The sequence below is a fragment of the Rhipicephalus microplus genome, chromosome X, assembly GCF_043290135.1.
Source record: "Rhipicephalus microplus isolate Deutch F79 chromosome X, USDA_Rmic, whole genome shotgun sequence".
NCBI classification, from domain to species: Eukaryota; Metazoa; Arthropoda; class Arachnida; order Ixodida; family Ixodidae; genus Rhipicephalus; species Rhipicephalus microplus.
The window spans coordinates 66,078,348-66,095,999 of NC_134710.1; the positions used below are offsets into that span (position 1 = coordinate 66,078,348).

Here is a 17,652-nt window from a genome sequence, read left to right on the forward strand (position 1 = left end):
AAGATACTAAATAAAGAGTGGCCACTCAAGCCTTTTCGCGGCACAGAAAGAAAAGTTCAAATCAACCACTAAATGGCGTACTCACGCTCGATTTTACTCTGTTTTCAAGACATGTGATAGCCGCATTGGGAGGGCAATAAAAATCCAAGATTGGTATCAAATTTCTGCAGAGTGATTTGTGCAATTTTCCATATCGGCTCTACATCGTGTCCTGCGAAGGACGTCTGATGCTTTGCCACAAAAATACGTTAATTCTGGCTAGAAAGTGTTGTCTTTTTGCATTTGCTCTGCACAAAGGGTGCACATTTATGTGGTTTAGATGCACTATACATTTATTCACTTCACGGGAGCTTGTGTGTGGAGCCTAGTGTTAAATACACTCGCTTTCGGAGCATGATGGTGCGAGTTCAAACCCCAGTATAGAAAAAAAATTATTTTATTTACGTTGGAGACATCATTGAGCCTGCCCAGCCACTCGTGGCGCTGAAAGCAGCCAAGCTGCTCGGCCGCGGGGTCCCTCCGGCAGGCAGTGTCCGCTGTTTATATAAGTATGTTTCTCTATAATTGCACAGTATACACGGGTCTGTACCATTTCGCCTCCTTTGAAATGCAACCGCAGTGGCCGAACCCGACACAGCGCTGGGACCACCGGACACAACGCTGTGTGAAATTGTATCCGGAACTCCATGTTCACATTATTTTTCTGCTTATTTTAAACGGTTTCATAAATTTAGTATAAAATCTCTTTTCAGAACTATTACAAAAGGTTCCTATTGTCTGGGAAGATTTGCAGCTTTTACAATCGCGTTGAAATTTATGTGAACATTGTCTGACGCTCGTCCACCTATGATCGCTTGACGGGTATGAATCAAGAGCAGGAATATTCGTTCATTGGAAATCTGTTAATAAACAGTGATGTACCTGTTGTTCTTGACCAGGTTGGGTCATGTGCGCCATGTAACAGGCACGGCTTTCTTCTCTCCCATGACAGAGTACTACGTGCCCTGTTAAACACAGGGCGGTGGTGGCTACCGCGTTCGAAGGCTTTGGAAGGCGCCCCTCCACTCACCAAAAGCAAAAGTAACTGTAACTGGTTTTCTTGCAGTCATGTAACTGGGACAGCTCTCTACTCTCCCTTATTAGAGTATTGCTTACTCTAAATCGTTAAATACTCTTTCTATACGCAGAGCTCTGGCTTCGTTCACTAGGTAGGAATATTATCATTTTGGTGCATGGCAGAGTACACAGTATACTGTATCGCGTAGAGTTCCCAAGTTAACTGTCACTCTGGCACAGCTATCGTTCAGTGAGCACGGGGACGCTTAGTAGTACAGTAATTTGAGTAATCTCCGCGCTTGCGGGCTTCGAACACACTGTTTATTGTTATTATGTTTTGGTTTTGTTTCGAATAGAATAACAAACCGCTCTGAACTTCATGACCCGATTGGAATGGGGGAGCCTAAAAAGTTACGGTAATGAAGCGTTGCCTCTATGCGTTCTGGCACCTCACCGAAGAGCCGTGCGTTGCAGCTCCCATAGACACTAGCGTCAAAGATATGGTGTATGTATAGAAAACTCTGTGCTTTAAACACTTTGAGACCTGAGCATGTTGCACGTTATACCTGTTTGTAAAGGTGGCCGTATTTGTGTATTGCAACGGCCGAGTGGAATTTCAGGCTCACAGTCAGGTTTGGTTTTTGACACTAGTATTGTGGGCAATTTTTTATGGGACACACGCGGAAGGGCTGCAAATGTTGCTGCACTCGGCGGGATGGGCTACGAAAAAATAGATGTTTTAGGGGAGAAGCTCCTTACGCCGTGGGTCGTATGTCCCGTGTCATCGTAGTCGTCGTAGTAGCCAGTTGCGCTGCATATCATGTCCATAAAAACGGTGTCACAGCACATCCAGGTAGTGAATGATGATGAGTGCACACGTCAGTTCATCCTCCGTCCGTCCGTCTGTCCATGCGTCCGTACTTCTATCCATAAAATTTCAAATATTCACTGGAAAGAACTACTAGTGTCTAAAGGAGCTGCATCGCACGGCGCTTCAGCGAGCTTGGGAATGATGGGTAGTGCACGCATTTGTCTAATCTTTGTATTTCTGGCCCGCTTCTGGCTTGGTGTGTTCGTTTGGCGTGGAGCTGTTTTCCCAAGAAACCAAAATCAGCAATTTGTTCAGCGGTTACCAAAATAAACCGAAGATAGAAAATTTAAGCGTACCTACATGTTTTCTTCTTTCAGATAGCGGCTCCGATTCAGCCATCTGTAGTATACCTGATGGTGAATCAAGGCGTCTGACGCGTTTGTAAACGCAGCGGACAGCTATCCCTTGAAATTTTTCGAGTTTTTTTTTATGTTGACTTCGGTATAAAGATTTTAAAGATCCCAAACACCACTGTTGTATTCTAGCTTTGCCATCTATGCACGAAAGTGAATTTGGCGTTATGACTAAGTCGTATCCCATAAAATTAAAATTATGTTATACGCGTACTTTGGTTTTTCATTCTGCTCCGCAGAAAATTACACCTGGCATATCTTTCTGTGTCTGCTTTTACCACTGCATATGCCCATGCTGCTCGTGAACAGCAACACCTTTGGCGGGAATATTTTTGCCGCATAACTTCCGGCCACGTCACTAAGCGTGCTCATGAATGTTATACAGCCCGTTTTAAATCATTTGAAATCTAACAGGCTCCGCAGTAACGTCCCATTTCGCTGTTATCAAATTAAATTATTCGCTTCTGCAGAGCTTTCGTAGCTGCTATGCACGACGATCAAACAAAATGCTAAAGAAACAGCTTGATACCATCTCTACATAATTGTTTAGAGCTCCACACACTCGACAGTCTTTGTTTCTTTCCGCTGAATCAACACTGGACATTAAAGGGTCAATTGTTGGGCATTTAAACTCAATATGCAATTCACATGTTCTAACAGCCGGTGTGATTATACCCGTCCGGCATGCAATATTTCATGTGCTGACACTCCTCACACTAAGTAAAATTCGCCTAGTGCTGTTTGTTAAGCTATTTCGGCCACAGCCGTGCCTCTTCGGTTGAGCACCTGCTTGCCACGCAGAAGTCCTTGGCTTGATTCCCACTGAAACAGAAAGATTTTTTATTGGTTTCTTCGGTATCTCAAATATTCAATTACATTTCGCACTAATCAGAATGCGGATGCTCTAATAAGAACCACTATCTCATGCTGAGCAGTGAAACACCGTCTCCCCGGAGCAATGCATGTGGTGCAGCAGTTTACTGTCACACCAGAATGTAAGATTAGAATAATGTTACAGAGATCCGATATGTTTCTACAGATTCTCTACTGATGATCTGTAGTCAGAGATATCATCAAAAGGGTCATAAATATCTTTTATATTCGAGAAAGCTTTGCACATGCATAAAGCTATCGTTCATTATGGATAAGCTGCGCATTAATGAGAAACGTTCGTTTTAGTACTCACATCTTCCCCGAACTTTTAAAAAAGCTCCAGGAGTGTTTCCTTGGTGCTCAATACTTGACCCCACCACGTCATGAAAAAAAAGAAAGAAATCAAGAACATATTTTGCAAGCAAGCATAGAAACACAGCAGTGGGGCTTCATTGTCAAGCCAGTAGTTTACTGTATCACACCATATCCAAAGAGTAAATGCAAGATTCGCAGGTTTAACATGGCGATTATACTTGGAAATCGTACATCACTGCTTATTTCTTAGTAAAATGAGCAAAACTTGATATGATTTCGACCTTCTCGTGAAAGGTCTTCCTTAATGACCTTCCCATCCGGCTTGACCAGTTTACAGCGCTACAGGCAGGCATTGTTTGAAACTGAAGAAACGGCAGCCTGGCTCTAACGAATCAGTGGTCACGTGCTCGCTTCCAAATTAAAACAGCAGCTTGTGGTTACTTCACTATAGCTCGCACAGCTACAGTGGGAGAAGAAGCCGGTCGGCCCTATAAGTTGCCAGCAACTAGCTTCAACATCGCCGTGTTCTGCGCAAAGGAAACAACACAACATTGAAGTGGGGTGACGTAATGTACAGGACAAATAGCCGTTAATTCCACTGACCTCTCCTGCGAAAAGAAGCGAGTTGAAGGCAAATACTGCGACTGCTGCATCTCTGGTCTTAATTCAACTTTCCTTAAATTCTTTTGGCTGTATTTCTGGGAGGCATCTGACTCATTCCAAAGTGTTTCTCATGCAATACGCGAAGGCAGACAAACAAGTGTCTAACAGAGCATAAAAATAATATGAATGCTCATTATCTGCAAGGATCGTAAATGCATTCCTCTTTTTCATTTCATAAGATGACAGTTATATATGGGCACAGGGATGACACGGCATGTGAAATTATGGGTCTTCTTCATAAGGAATGCTCGCTAAAGTTGTATCAGCTTTGCTTCAGCGGCATTATCACCAAGTAAACTCAGTTTTCGGAGCTGGATTTCACCAAATAGACCTTTCAGATGCTAGTAAGCACTCATTGTGCCTACTTCTTCGTCCGAATTTTTTGTGCTCCTATAGCCTCAAAGCACAATTAAACATTTGCAGTCCATTGCCGGGCTAGTGCCTACAATGCTACCCGACTAAGGTGGCCTGTGGTCAGGCACTGCTTGCCAAGTTGTTTTGTGGTTGTTCACGTGCACATTTTCCCACGGCATTGTCCGTTTACTCTATAGGTGAGTAAACTTCCTTTACTTGAGTTTTGCTTTATTTAGTTTTGCACCAGAAGAAACTGAAGGTGAAGAATAGTTTCAGACCACAAAGTGTTATAAACAACAACTGGAATTCAACTCATGCCTAAAAGTGTAATATTACAGTGGCACCACTATGTCACAACTCTTGTGAAGATTAACCAAAGTGTTTTTAAGCTAAAATTTGATTGATTCGTTTTGAATGTGGGCCTGATTGTAACTAAAAGGAACAGTGAAGCGCAAAACAATAGATTCTGTGTGCGAATAAGAATTCTTGTGCAATAACATCAAGACCACTGATGTCATTAGAAAATGGCTTAGTATGACCAAAGATGACCCAAATGAAAAATATTTTGTGCTAATGACTTGTTGTCACACAAGCTTGCCAATATTTAATGGGCGATTTCACAAGAGATCCAACATGCATGTCCCGTATATAATTTTGTTTGGTCTGTGTTATTTATATGCTGTGTGGGCACATTTAAAATGCACGGAATTGAAATATTTTTCAACGAAAAATGCGTCCGGCATGCCAAAAAATGCAGTTGTCCTGTTTTTGCTGACCCCAATATTTTTAGGACAATAGTGTTAAGGAGGTCGTTTCGCAGAAACTTCGGTGTCGTTTGCGTGGGAGAAAGCGCTCTACCAGGGAGCCACGCGTCTGCTTGGAAATATAGTAAAAATAACTTCCTTTGCTTGAAAATGCACTAAAAGTAGCTTACATGCCTTGCAAACACACGCATCCTGTATACATGCCTCACAATGCAACATGTAATCTCGCAGCAATGAGTGGTACAAGCTTACATTGAGATCGGACGTTAGATGATGCAATTATGGTGAAAACATTGTTCAGAGTGGGCCGCCCACTAAAACAGGCAAACACATTACTGCGCCTCTTATCTTAAGGCCACGTAGTGGGTGCATAGCAAGTTCGAAAAGATTTCATGCCAACAAATGCCTGTGGTTCAAAGCATGCTACCCATAGCAACAAATGCAGCCGTATGCGAAAACTTCACTGACACTAGTCAACTTGAACTCAGCATGGAGTATTGCTTTCGCGTTTAATTGTTAAATGCGAAGCCTAACGATCTACCATTTGTTTTAATTGAATGACCAAACTTAACGTGAACTATAAACGTTCTGACAAAAATTTTACCTTTGGATTTTATACGGACTACTGTAAACTTATCCATGGCTTTTGATGTCCTCAACAGCAAAACAAACTGAAAAAGTATGAAAAACGCAGTTCGAATAAAAAAAAAAGTTCGCTGAGTTTGATCCACCTTGGCCCGTGCACTAGTTTGCGCAGTTATTTCAAAACTGTGCAGTGTTTAGAAAAAGGCCTTTGCGATATTTCTGTGAATGATTGTTTCCCTGCATGTAGTGTAAAAATAAAGAAAGAATACTTAAAGAAAGGCCATTTTTAAAATAAAATTAAAAACTCAAGTTTCAGTCTTGACGAAAAAATGTTATCGAAGAGCGTTTATGTCAGTCAATACAAGGTTTCAATATTACATGTCCTCATTTGTTTCGTTAACGAGATAGAATGAGCCATGGAGGATGGCCCTTGCTGTGCGTTCTCGCATCAGTGCCCTTTATGGCTGACATCAGCTTGCATTGTTCATAAATCTACAGTCCTAATGATTTTGCTGCAGGGAAACATGACTCTGGTAGTCTGTCTACAGGAAAAATATATTGGATTTTATATGTGTAGAGCATGTGCAGGTACAGGCTGCTTCCACTTCTTGAAAGGCTAGTGCACACACCCTACGATTTCACCTGTAAGCATCAAATGAAAGGTGCATGCGCCTGTTCAAGATGCCAACCACTTCCTGCTGGTCTACCTAATCACGGTTTCCAGGCGTATACAGGGTGTCTTAAGGCGGATAGAACAATGCCAGCAAAACTCTGTCGCGATTATTCTTATACCAAGCCAAATAAAGTCGAGGCGGTTATACCGAACACCACCACACTCATTCTTGCACTGCTCTGCTGCTGTCATGAATGAGTTTCCCAAATTGCGTATATTTTCACGTTTTATGGCCACAGCTTTGTCAGTATAAAGCTTTGTACTGTAATAATGTTTGGGTCACACTCTTAGGTGAAATTAAGGATGACCATATTACGGGAAACTTGGTTATAATAGATTCACTCAGACGAAGATCGGGCCGTAAGTCTGAGTGTCCATTTTGATCAGTCAGAGCCCAAGTAAGCCCCAACTTTTCTTGCCAACCTATGGTTACATCACTGTCACAAGCGGCAAATTAAGTGCAGTTTGACTGAATGCGGTTGCGCTCACAAAATGCCATTTTGGAAGATAAATATACACGAGAAAGTCAAGTGTACTTTGGAATTGATGACAGTGGCAATTGACTGATTTGTACAGCAACACATGGTTATTTTTGCACCCGTGTCTTATTGTCGGTAGTTATAGCGCGAGACGAAAGCGACGACACAGAGACAAGAAGGACACGAAGGACACTTGTCTTGTCTCTGTGTCGTCGTTTTGTTCTCGCGCTACAACTATCGTCATGCCATACCAATTAGCCCAAGCTGCCACACTTATTGTCGGACCCCATTGTCTTCGTGGAAGTAGCAACAGTGGCACACGCCATCGCGAATGATTAGCGGACGACTCACGTACACATGTGCTAATGTGCCTGTAATAATTCAGCGCGATGGTCGCCACCATCCCACAGCATGTGCTGCCGCGCACCCCAAGCGGACGTGGCCACAAACTGTCGGACAGTGAGAGTAGCTGAGCTTTTGTTGTTGTATTAATACTTGTTTTAATATAAAGCAGTGTTACTTATAACAAAGACATTGGTTTAAAAATAGCATGAGCGCCGCGTTTGGCAACAGCATATTGCTGTGCAAGCCACTGGTATACCGAGGCTGCACATTTTTTGGACACGAAGTGAACATAGGGAACACACTTTCCGGCATGTGAACGTTGCAGCGAGTGACACTAGACTTTATCGTATTGCATCGTACAAATGTCACTCATGGCGGAGTGTACTCACTCAAAGTGCACTCAAGTTATCACATGTGACTGGGGTATAACTCAAAAAGTGAGAACAAGTGATCCGTACACAGCCACTACTTCTAATATGTACATAAACAAAACTATTCTTGTGTGGCGCTGGGCATTCTGTATAAAATATCTCACTACAATAGACCACTTTCAAGAACACGAGTGCCACCAAGAGGCTCGCAAGCGCTCGCGGGAAAAGTTGGCAGGCCGGGGGAGCCGCTGCGACAAGTGCGCGGGCCTCACACTTCACGTTTGCGCTTGTGCTGTTCCAGGACTTCTTATAAACACCGTGAATTCGGCAAGGTGCAACATATTGCTGTGTAATTCAATCACGAACTTCAATGTTCAGCCGTGAGAGCCCAGTAGCGAATCCAGAGGAGGGGGCGAAAGGGGCGATCGCCCCCCCCCCCCCAAAGCCTGGCAGTACCCCCTCCCCCTCTCTTCAGGGCTTGTCATCTACCTGCGATCACCAATTAGGAAAAATGAGTGGGATCCCTTTGAACACACATTAATAGTATTTATGCTGTGATAGATTTCTTGCGTTAGTAAAAAAACAGTAATGAGCATGCCCTTTACTCTGGTTTCACTTTAAGCAACTGCCCTCCCCCCCCCCCCACATATATGAGTGGCTGAATCCGCCCCTGTGAGGGCCTCTCGACTATGTCCGTTGGTTCCACTGTAGGATCTTTTGACCAGCTCCGAAACCTCACCCTTTTGTTTTCCACTACACCAGTGTTCTACGGCAAAAAATGAAATGAAAAAAAAAGAGACAACTCTGTTGCCAATGAAGCACACCAGCGGCCTTAGATTTGCGGATGCATTCGTAACCAATGCCCATTGACATATTCGACGAGTGGAATTTGAGGTTCCAATTTCGGAAGAGTACTGTAGAAAGTATAGTCAGCTTTCAATCAAACAAGACCCTCAGCAGTGTGTGCGTTGTTCACACTATATATGCAATGACAATGAGTGTCTACTAACCTTCATTGGCACTAAATGGAATAGTACTTGGGGCGAAAAAAAAAACAGGACATAAAAGCCCGGGAATACATGCACCATCTAGGGCTCTCTTAACTCTGAAAGCTACACGTCTGAAAAAAATAAATCTACCGAAATAGGGGTGCAGCGTGCGTGTCATAAAGAGGCACAAAAAGTCAAACAACTAAGGCAACTGTTTACAGTAAATTAATACAGTCAAATTACTTGAAACAACCGCGAAGGCCAACTTGCAGAAGGTGTAGCGTTCTTTGCAGCATTATATGCTTCCGCAATTTCTCGGTTTGTCTGATTAGATTGATGGTACAAAATCGCTGTGGTTTCGAAGACTAAATCACATTTGCATGACTGACATAGGGGGCGAGACGATAGTTATAAAGCGAGAACAAAACGAAGACACAGAGACAAGAAGGACACGAAAGACACGAGCGCTAACTTCCAACTGTTGGAAGTTAGCGCTCGTGTCTTTCGTGTCCTTCTTGTCTCTGTGTCATCGTTTTGTTCTCGCGCTATAACTATCGTCATGCCATACCAGCTAGCCTAAGCTGCCACACTTCTAAGTTACATAGGGGGGCGAGATGTGACGAAACCATTAAATTAATTTTGATGCTCACTGGTGCGCGTGTTAACACATCGACCAGTCTAGTCGATGTATACGTGGACGAAAAAAATGAGAGAGAGAGAAAAATAACTGTGCTACACAACAACTGACAAAATAAGACTCTGATGAAACTTTTGTTTTGTTACAAAAGCCTAGCAATACTAATATATCTAATATTCCAATGTCCTGAAACTAAGATACGATTATGAGAGATGTAGTTGAGAGCCATCTTGCACAGTACACGAGCCTCTATAGACGATATCGCCTCCACCTAGATGCGACTGCCATGACAGGGATCGAACCCGCGACCTTCGGTTCAGTAGCTGAGCACCCTAGCCACTGCTGCACCGCGGTAGACCTCACTGCCGACTTTTGAGATCTCTTGTGCACAAGGGAACAAATAGGACTAATCTCACTTGTGGTGGCACACAAACACTCTTCCCACTTCATTAATCATAGGTGAAGCAAGTCCGCATTCATCTTTCTTTTCAATGTGAACCACTTTTCGCAAAAACCCATGCAACAATACGCAGGATCCCAGCCTCTTTGAGGCAACAGATTTGCAGCTCAAAACTGCTACTCATCTCGTACGAGCAAGATTTTTTTTTCTCCGATGTCATGCGTAGCATGACAACACAATTCCTCGTTAACAATGTCTGAATACAGTGATGCAAGACTAAAACATCAATTTTGGTGAACCCACAATGAAAATTTGAAGCATGTATAAGAGACTGCAAATTATCAGAGCAAAGAACCTTGCAAATGAGTTCTAGTCCCATTCCTTTTTGTTTAAACACGCTCAGAATGTGCTCACTTCTTTGTAAAGCACGTCACTTCAGAATTAAAATAATATATTTCTGTGCAGTTTGGATACACGCCACGACGGAGAATAAATAATTGTTACCTATTAAGCTGTAATCCTCGAATAATTATGAATTCCATGTTCCAGCTTCTACTGCTCAAAATGGCAAATTTTGATTGCATCTATCAGCACGTCATCATTTATTCGCGTGCCACTCAAGTTACCTGCTACATCCCGTATACGTCCGCATAGTTAGAGCGACACTGACTGCATCATTTCTTTCGTATTTCATGCGTAGATATACATGCAGGTGTGTTCAGACATGTATAGTACTTTGCATGGAATAACGGTGAAACATGTGGGGATGCCTTTCATTTTTTTCGTTCGGTGCCCCCATGGCGCCAACCAGCAGCGGGCGACGAAAAATAAACAGTGGGAACGACCAGTTTCGACGTGCACACTTCTCCCGTAGCGCTTCGTGCGCCCGCAGGGTGTTCTGGGATTGCTTGAAAATGATCTATTGCCTCCCATTGGCTACTTCATGACAGAGTTGCCAATCAAAGCTACGAAGCGATTAACCTGCGTGTTTGGGCGAGTTGGTAGACCATCATCAAGAAAAATTCAACAGTGCGGAAAGACACGAACGGAACGGGAGCTGACATGAACCAGTGTTGTCCGTGTCAGCTCCTTTTTTATACATTTGTGCTTTTCGTGATGTTAGAGTCCAATCTACATGCATTTAATGTTGTACACAAGAGCTACAAACAGTGAAAAGGGTTCTGTAGAACCACTCTTTGCATGCAGTAAGTTGTTATTGCACTGAGCCACTTCTGGTAAACAGCTGGTTTAAATGGATAAACTGGAGAGTCATTGCTTGATATGTCGCTTGAGCAGAGGGTCTTGATTTGCAAGCAGAAAGTAATGGGAAAAGAATCTCCGGCACATTACTCATCTCTTTCAGACCCTAATAGATGCAGCTGCTACTGCAAACTTCCCTGCTTTCCCCTGTTGTGTTGCCACGCTGGGTTTTTTTTTTTTTGGAAGGCACTGTCAATGAAACTCTTGTAACCAAGTTAGTTAAAACAGCTGTCGACCATGTAGGTTATGTAAACTGCAGGTTTTCATGCCACATTTCTTGAAATGGCAAGGGTAACCGCCATGAAAATTGCGAAAGCTTTTTAAGATGGTATGTCTCCTTGAGTTGATGTAATGTTTCGGAAAGGTTTGAAACCTCAAATCATTGTAGTCGAGATGGCAATGCTCAAGAATTTTTACAAACGCAAAAAAAAAAAACTCCGTCGCCTTTGTACAAAGCTTATGCCACTCCAGAATCGGGACGGGAGGTTACGCCCGAGATGAATGGCATCCCCTCCCCTTCTTTTTTCTTTTCGCACAATGAAGCTTTCCGTTAGAATGAAGAAGGCAGTATATACAGTCACAGATTTAGCTCACGTTTAAATAGTTCTGGTCTCAATTCAGCATCGCCGAGTTTCCGGGGCAGATCGGTTGTTCAACTCACGCATCCTCCATCCCTTCCTCAGTTTCTGTAGCCACCAGAACCTGTCTTAACGGGGCAATTCAAACAATGTTGCAATACTCATGGCTCATGCGCAGTAAGTATAGTGCCGCGTGTGTCTTGCTCGCCAGCCAAGAACACTTCGTAGAGTTCCACATTTGTACAGCGGACGGAAACAACGTATGGCGCAAGATAATTAACTGCTACAGGCAATGAGGAAAACATTTCAGACGTGAACGCGGCACAATGAATCCAGCTGAGCGTCAAAATCACACCAATCAAGTCGAGAGCGAAGAAAACAAACGCGTGGAGCGGAAAAATTATGGACGAACTTTTTTGGGGAAAAAATGGTTAGCGGTGTGTGAGGTTAACGATCGAGTTCAAATTGGCCTAGTAATGCTCATCTGGTTGTATCAGGGTTAGTTCGATCACTAGTGATTGGCTATCAATCGGTACAGCACGTGTATCGACCAAGCTCTAACGAGCATAGCTGTGCGCATGGAGGGGGAGGCAGTCACCCAAGAGGAGGGGGCGCAAAGCTGAAGGCCTTTACTTAAAAGGGCGAGATCCGGTGCGCCGAAGTCCAACTTGCCAAGCTGGGCCGAGTTTTCTGGTGACGCCACATGGGCTAACGAAAAGCTTAACACTCCACTGCAAGGCGATCACTGAAAGGTATTGACCAGTCCTTTCACCCTAACTATAGTACCACAGAACACCTATCAGCTTAGTACCAGGCGTTGACGGGCCCCGTCACCGTAGTCACTACTGCCTCACTGAAAGCGACACGAGTATTTAAAACAGGCGCCGCTGACGCTCTGCAGCTTTGGCATCAGGGCCAAAGCGACAATTTAACGAATAATTAACAAATATTACCTATATAATCTCTAAATAAAGTTAATATTTATATACAACTGTTTTTTGTGCGTATTACACTGTATAAAGAAGGACTATTTTTTTATGTGGTTGCAAGTTGCAGACTGCAGTTGGACAGCCTCGTTGGCGTCGATATCGGCCCATGTTTGGAAACAAACATAAAAGAAGAAAACAAAGAAAAGCATCGGCGGCAGCGTGAGCGGTAAGCTGCAGCCGTGAAAACAGAACCATGTGTACGAGGTGAGACAATATAGGCCTTGGTAGTTGATCAAGACGTAATGTTCTGATAAACCACCGAGAACTCCGGACTATGGCAAATGCTGAGACACTATCCGTAGCTGTGTGGGAAGACGTTGGATCCTCGGGAACGTGGACGGTGTACCCTCCGGAGGCGTGCGAGAAGCTTGAACGTGCTAGGATAAAGTCGGAAAGCAAAGATGAAATTAAAATACTCCTCGACATCGCATGCAGAGACGTGAAAGCTCATTTCGTCGATGTCGTTAAAATGCAGCAAGTATTTGGCGACGAACAGGATCACTGTAAGCACAGATAATTTCCGTGATCATTACAGCACGTGCAGCATCTGATGCTGTAGTCTCCGATGCGAGTTTGTGAGCATGCCTCTGCGTTACGCCATTGCAGGTTCTACTTCACCCGTACGCAGAAACCTTTATCCCCTCGACAGTGCACCGGCGAAAGGTGTCAGCAGGGAGTGGCGAACGAACAGCGGAAAGTGGTACCCTTACAGCGTGAGTCTTTCTTGTCTCATTGAAAAAGCCAAGGAACACGTATGTAACTTCATTTCCAAAGTTGCGTTGTTGCGTGCAATGGCCAATTAGGGGGGCAGTTTTTTTTTTCGATAATACGTCTTGGAGAGCGATCGTGGTTAGTCTTACTCGAAATGCCCTCAGTGTTCCGTTACAACAGCGCGTCTCAAAATCAGCATTCCCCGCCGTGGTGGTCAAGTGGCTAAGGTACTCGGCTGCTGACCCGCAGGTCGCGGGATCGAAGCCCGGCTTCGACGGCTGCATTTTCGATGGAGGACGGCTGCATTTTAGATGGAGGCGAAAATGCTGTAGGCCCGTGTTCTCAGTCAGATTTGGGTGCACGTTAAAGAACCCCACGTGGTCGAAATTTCCGGAGCCCTCCACTACGGCGTCTCTCATAATGGTATGGTGGTTTTGGGACCTTTAACCTCAAACATCTATCCAAAAATTCAGTGTGGGATCGGGTCATCCTAATCGTTGGTATCTATGGAGAAAAAAAAGTGCTCTTTACACTGCTTATAACTTGTTTCTGTGTCGTTCGTTTCAGCTACCGTATCATGAATTGCCCTTTAGTCGTTCAGAACGGCAAATAAAAGTGTTTATAATAAACTTATACCCGTGCCACATGGACTCAGGAATCGACATTCGGTAGTGAAGGCATTCAGTTCCCGAATGACATTTTTTGGAGCGGAGTTGCTAGACTTTCAAAATGAATGACGTTTGACTCGGATGATATCGATCGCACGATCTTGCGTAGTTAGCAATTGTAGAGGAGTAATAAAAAAACAAACGTGCAGTCACAAGCTACATATACCTCTGAGAAGAAATAAATGTAGAAAGAAGCATATTGCACTGCCGTAAGATTTAGTTCAGTATTTTGTTTCACGACGTTGCAACCGACCGTGTAGCAACCTAAGCCAAAGCTAGTCAGATCCGCAACGTAAAAAAAAAAAAAGCACCTGTCGCATTTACTTTACAGCATCTACCAGCTGAACATAAGTTTTTAAGCACTTGTTCTTAAACAAGTGCGTAACAAGTAAATAAAAGAAGAAAGAAGTTTCCTTTCAGCCCAATAAAATGTCGTTTTATATTACTTCATCAGCTGTGCTGTCAAGAGTATGCATTTCTCAGTTGAATGAGTTCTGGCGATGGCATTAGGTGACAATGTTTTTCCGTGTGGCACCGTAAAATGGCATTAAGTTTGAAGGCATTAGGAGGAAAATGCTATTTTTTCTGCCTGTGTGGCACGGGTATTAGGGACCATACGTAAAAGGAAAAGTGCTCAATTACAAGTTATTTGTATTGTTTCTAGGGGCTGCCCAAGATTAATTTGCAGGACCACTATCCCGAATGAATGAATATACACTGTGGAGTTTAAAAGCATGCATCGAAGAAATAACTTTGCCAGTTACTGCTGCGTCATTCGAAGAGTTGACGGAAAAAATTACCCCTTGGCCCCTGATGCCGTCACATGTCCTGGAGTCTACCTGAGTGCTCCTGAAAGGTTGTGTACAATATGCATTTATATGTAGTCATAAGCAACTGTCACAATAAACAATGAAACAGGGTGTCTGCATCGCTTACTTTCCTTTTCACGTCTTTTACAGCAGTTCACCTCAAGAGCAGCATTCATATCTAGATTCTAAGTCTCGCCAAATAAGCTGCTCACATATAGAGTGCTGTAAAGAGGATGATTTCTTTCCTTTACCAATCTCGACCCTAGCTGCTCATTATTTACTGCTTTGACCCAGTGAAAATGTCTATTGGCGACAAAATTAATCATCTTTCATCATGCTTTGTCTTGACCCAACGACATTTGTGATGCTCTTGATTTCTTATCGACAACAGTAATAAATTGTGTGACCTACATGAAAAACTGCTAAATAATTTTCAATTTACAGTAAACCACCACACTTCGGACAAGTAATTGTAGTTTGTCTATATTTTATTTGACTATGTTTTACTTGCCGGGCTCCTATGAATGCTGATTCGGTGTCTGTCACAAATGTACTTTCTCTTAAGAAGTATGTCCTCTGAAGCTTTCCGACCCAGTAGCGAGCATTCGTTTTAAACCTGCTGCAGTTTTTTATCTCTCTAGCAGAATCCAGCGTCTCATTCAGGTAGTAAAGCATGAAGTCATATTGTGTGGCTAAAGCAGAAAAAGGAAGCAAGCCATTATTGCTGTTATTTGTCATTCCTCAACACAAGAAAGTGGCCTTATGACCCGCGTATGTCTCACACTTTCAGCAGTCATTTCTTGAGAAATACTATTTTAAGCGAGTGTTTGGGCGAGTTGGTTGTTTATAATCAAGAAGATTTAACAGCGCAGGAAAAAAAGACACGAACGGATTAAAAGAGTCATGAACAGCCCCTGTCCGTGTTGGCTCTTTTTTGTCTGTTTGTGTTTTTTACAAATGCTGTTGAAATTTTCTTGACCTTGAGAATCACAATAAACAGTGTTCATAAGAAAATCTACCACATGGCAGAAAGAAAACTGTGTTGAAATCTCAAATGAGTGAAATCAACTCATCCCGTTCTACAGTGCTTGTAGAAAGGTTGATGCATCTTGCTGGTGCATGCATGTATTACACTAACATATTTCGAGCTAAGAGGACAACAAGTTATTATTGCCACCTTGTCTCACAGCAGGAAGCCAAAGCGAGCAGAACTGGTGCCACCTGTAAGTGACGACTTCTCCGATGTTGCAGTACTGGCAGAGGTGCAAGTATCAAAATCAAATTAATTTACCTATTTGTGTTGTAATAAGCAATATATTGTGAAATTTCATTGAAGATGAAGGGCATTGCTATGACTATCAACCTAAAATAACGTTTAGTCAACACTTTATAACAGAAAAGCAGAGATTTAAATTTATGTTGTAGCTTACCCAGCAGCTTAAATATAATAAATGAGGTTAAGGGGAGGAGACGTGAACTCCGTTTTCACAGGGGGAATTTAAACATGTTTTAATTGTATAAGTCAAAGGGTCAAGTAAGGTGAGCACGTCACTACCAGTGGGGTTGGTTTTTGTTTTTGTTTTTTTCTTGTCACAAAAGCAGAGACACGTGAATGTACCTATGGTTGCTGGTACCGATGGTTGCTGAAGTACGTATGGTTGATGGGCCAATTTTATGTGTTCGTAGGCCTAATGTTATAAAATAAGAGCGTATAAGATTTCATTGACAAGTTTCAGTGTGCCAAGATTTGCATGCTTTTCAGCTGTATAATCTCATTAAGCAAGTTCTAAAGCTTCTCCCTGTTTCACAGCAGTTTCATCGAATTGGAATGGCACACAAACATATGTGTATTGCAGCAAAAATTTTATGTGATAGCGTCTATGGACTTCATATGTGGAATAGAAAACACTTCTCTAACAAATTTCTAACAGACAGTGTTTGTTCTAGTGGTATGATTGCATACCACTGATAATAATTACACCTCTGTATTTCCGTTTACCTAAGAAACGCTGAGGACGAAAAAGCAGCCGTACGGCTTTTGTCGCTGGAACCCCGCGTACATCAGAAGGTGTACCAGAGAACAAAAGCCTGAAGGCAGAGAGCCCTAATACACTTGATGGCATAAAGCTGCCCGACAACTCACGGAGAGATACCTAGCAAGGTGAACAATTTTCTCGCATAGTAGATATTAACAGCTGAAAAATGCGTCTCTAGCATAGCAATACCTCTGACAAGTGTTCCACAACTGAACCTGCTAATTCTAGATGGGTGTCTTGATATAGTGTTTTATTAGAGTGATGGTAATATTTCCTTGACTACTCAATGTAAAGTAAATAAAAAGTATAAAGGCATTCTGTACCTTCATTAAACAAGCCCCTGCTGCAGTATTTTAGTCGCTGAAACATTGTGATACTAAGCTCGGAGATGCGAGCTTGACTCCCAGCCTTGACGAGCTGCATTTTGATTGGGTTGATAAATCAAAGATTGTTTCTGTACATATCGTTAGGTGCACAGTAAAGTATGCCAGGTACTATAAACTTGAATTCCCCTGAATACAACATGCCTCGTATTAGTATATTGCGGCTCTGACTTGTGAAACTCAAGCAATTTATTTAATTTGACATCTCTTGAGGTTCGTATGTTTTGAAGGGTTTGCCTGTGGTTTTCTCATGCAAGCCACTCGGCTTGCAAATGTTGCATTTATGTCACAAGCATGTCCTAGTTACTAATTGAAAAACGAATCGGAGACTACTCCACAGAATGTATTTCATGCTTAAGTCATCTTGGAAGGGAGGTAAACTGTAGTTTCCTGAAGCACAAACTTTCCCTCATAAACTGCTATGCATCCTTAGACGAGACGCTATCTCAAGTTGGGACTCTGCTGCTTGTGCTATGAAGAAAACAATTAG

The 17,652-nt window shown here is 42.8% G+C and overlaps 1 long non-coding RNA gene across 2 annotated transcripts in view; it reads left to right on the forward strand.

Annotated features, from left to right (window-relative positions):
- The window catches only part of LOC142775579 (uncharacterized), a 43,156-nt gene extending 26,258 nt beyond the window's left edge, over positions 1–16,898 (forward strand). Inside the window, exons 1-4 of one of the 2 annotated variants that reach the window (XR_012886792.1) lie at positions 12,901–13,268; positions 14,599–14,790; positions 15,936–15,966; positions 16,748–16,898. This is a non-coding gene — a long non-coding RNA (uncharacterized LOC142775579). Of the gene's footprint in view, positions 1–12,900; positions 13,269–14,598; positions 14,791–15,935; positions 15,967–16,747 lie in introns of those variants that run through there. The other variant, XR_012886791.1, reaches the window with a different exon arrangement.
- The last annotated feature ends 754 nt before the right edge of the window (positions 16,899–17,652 follow it).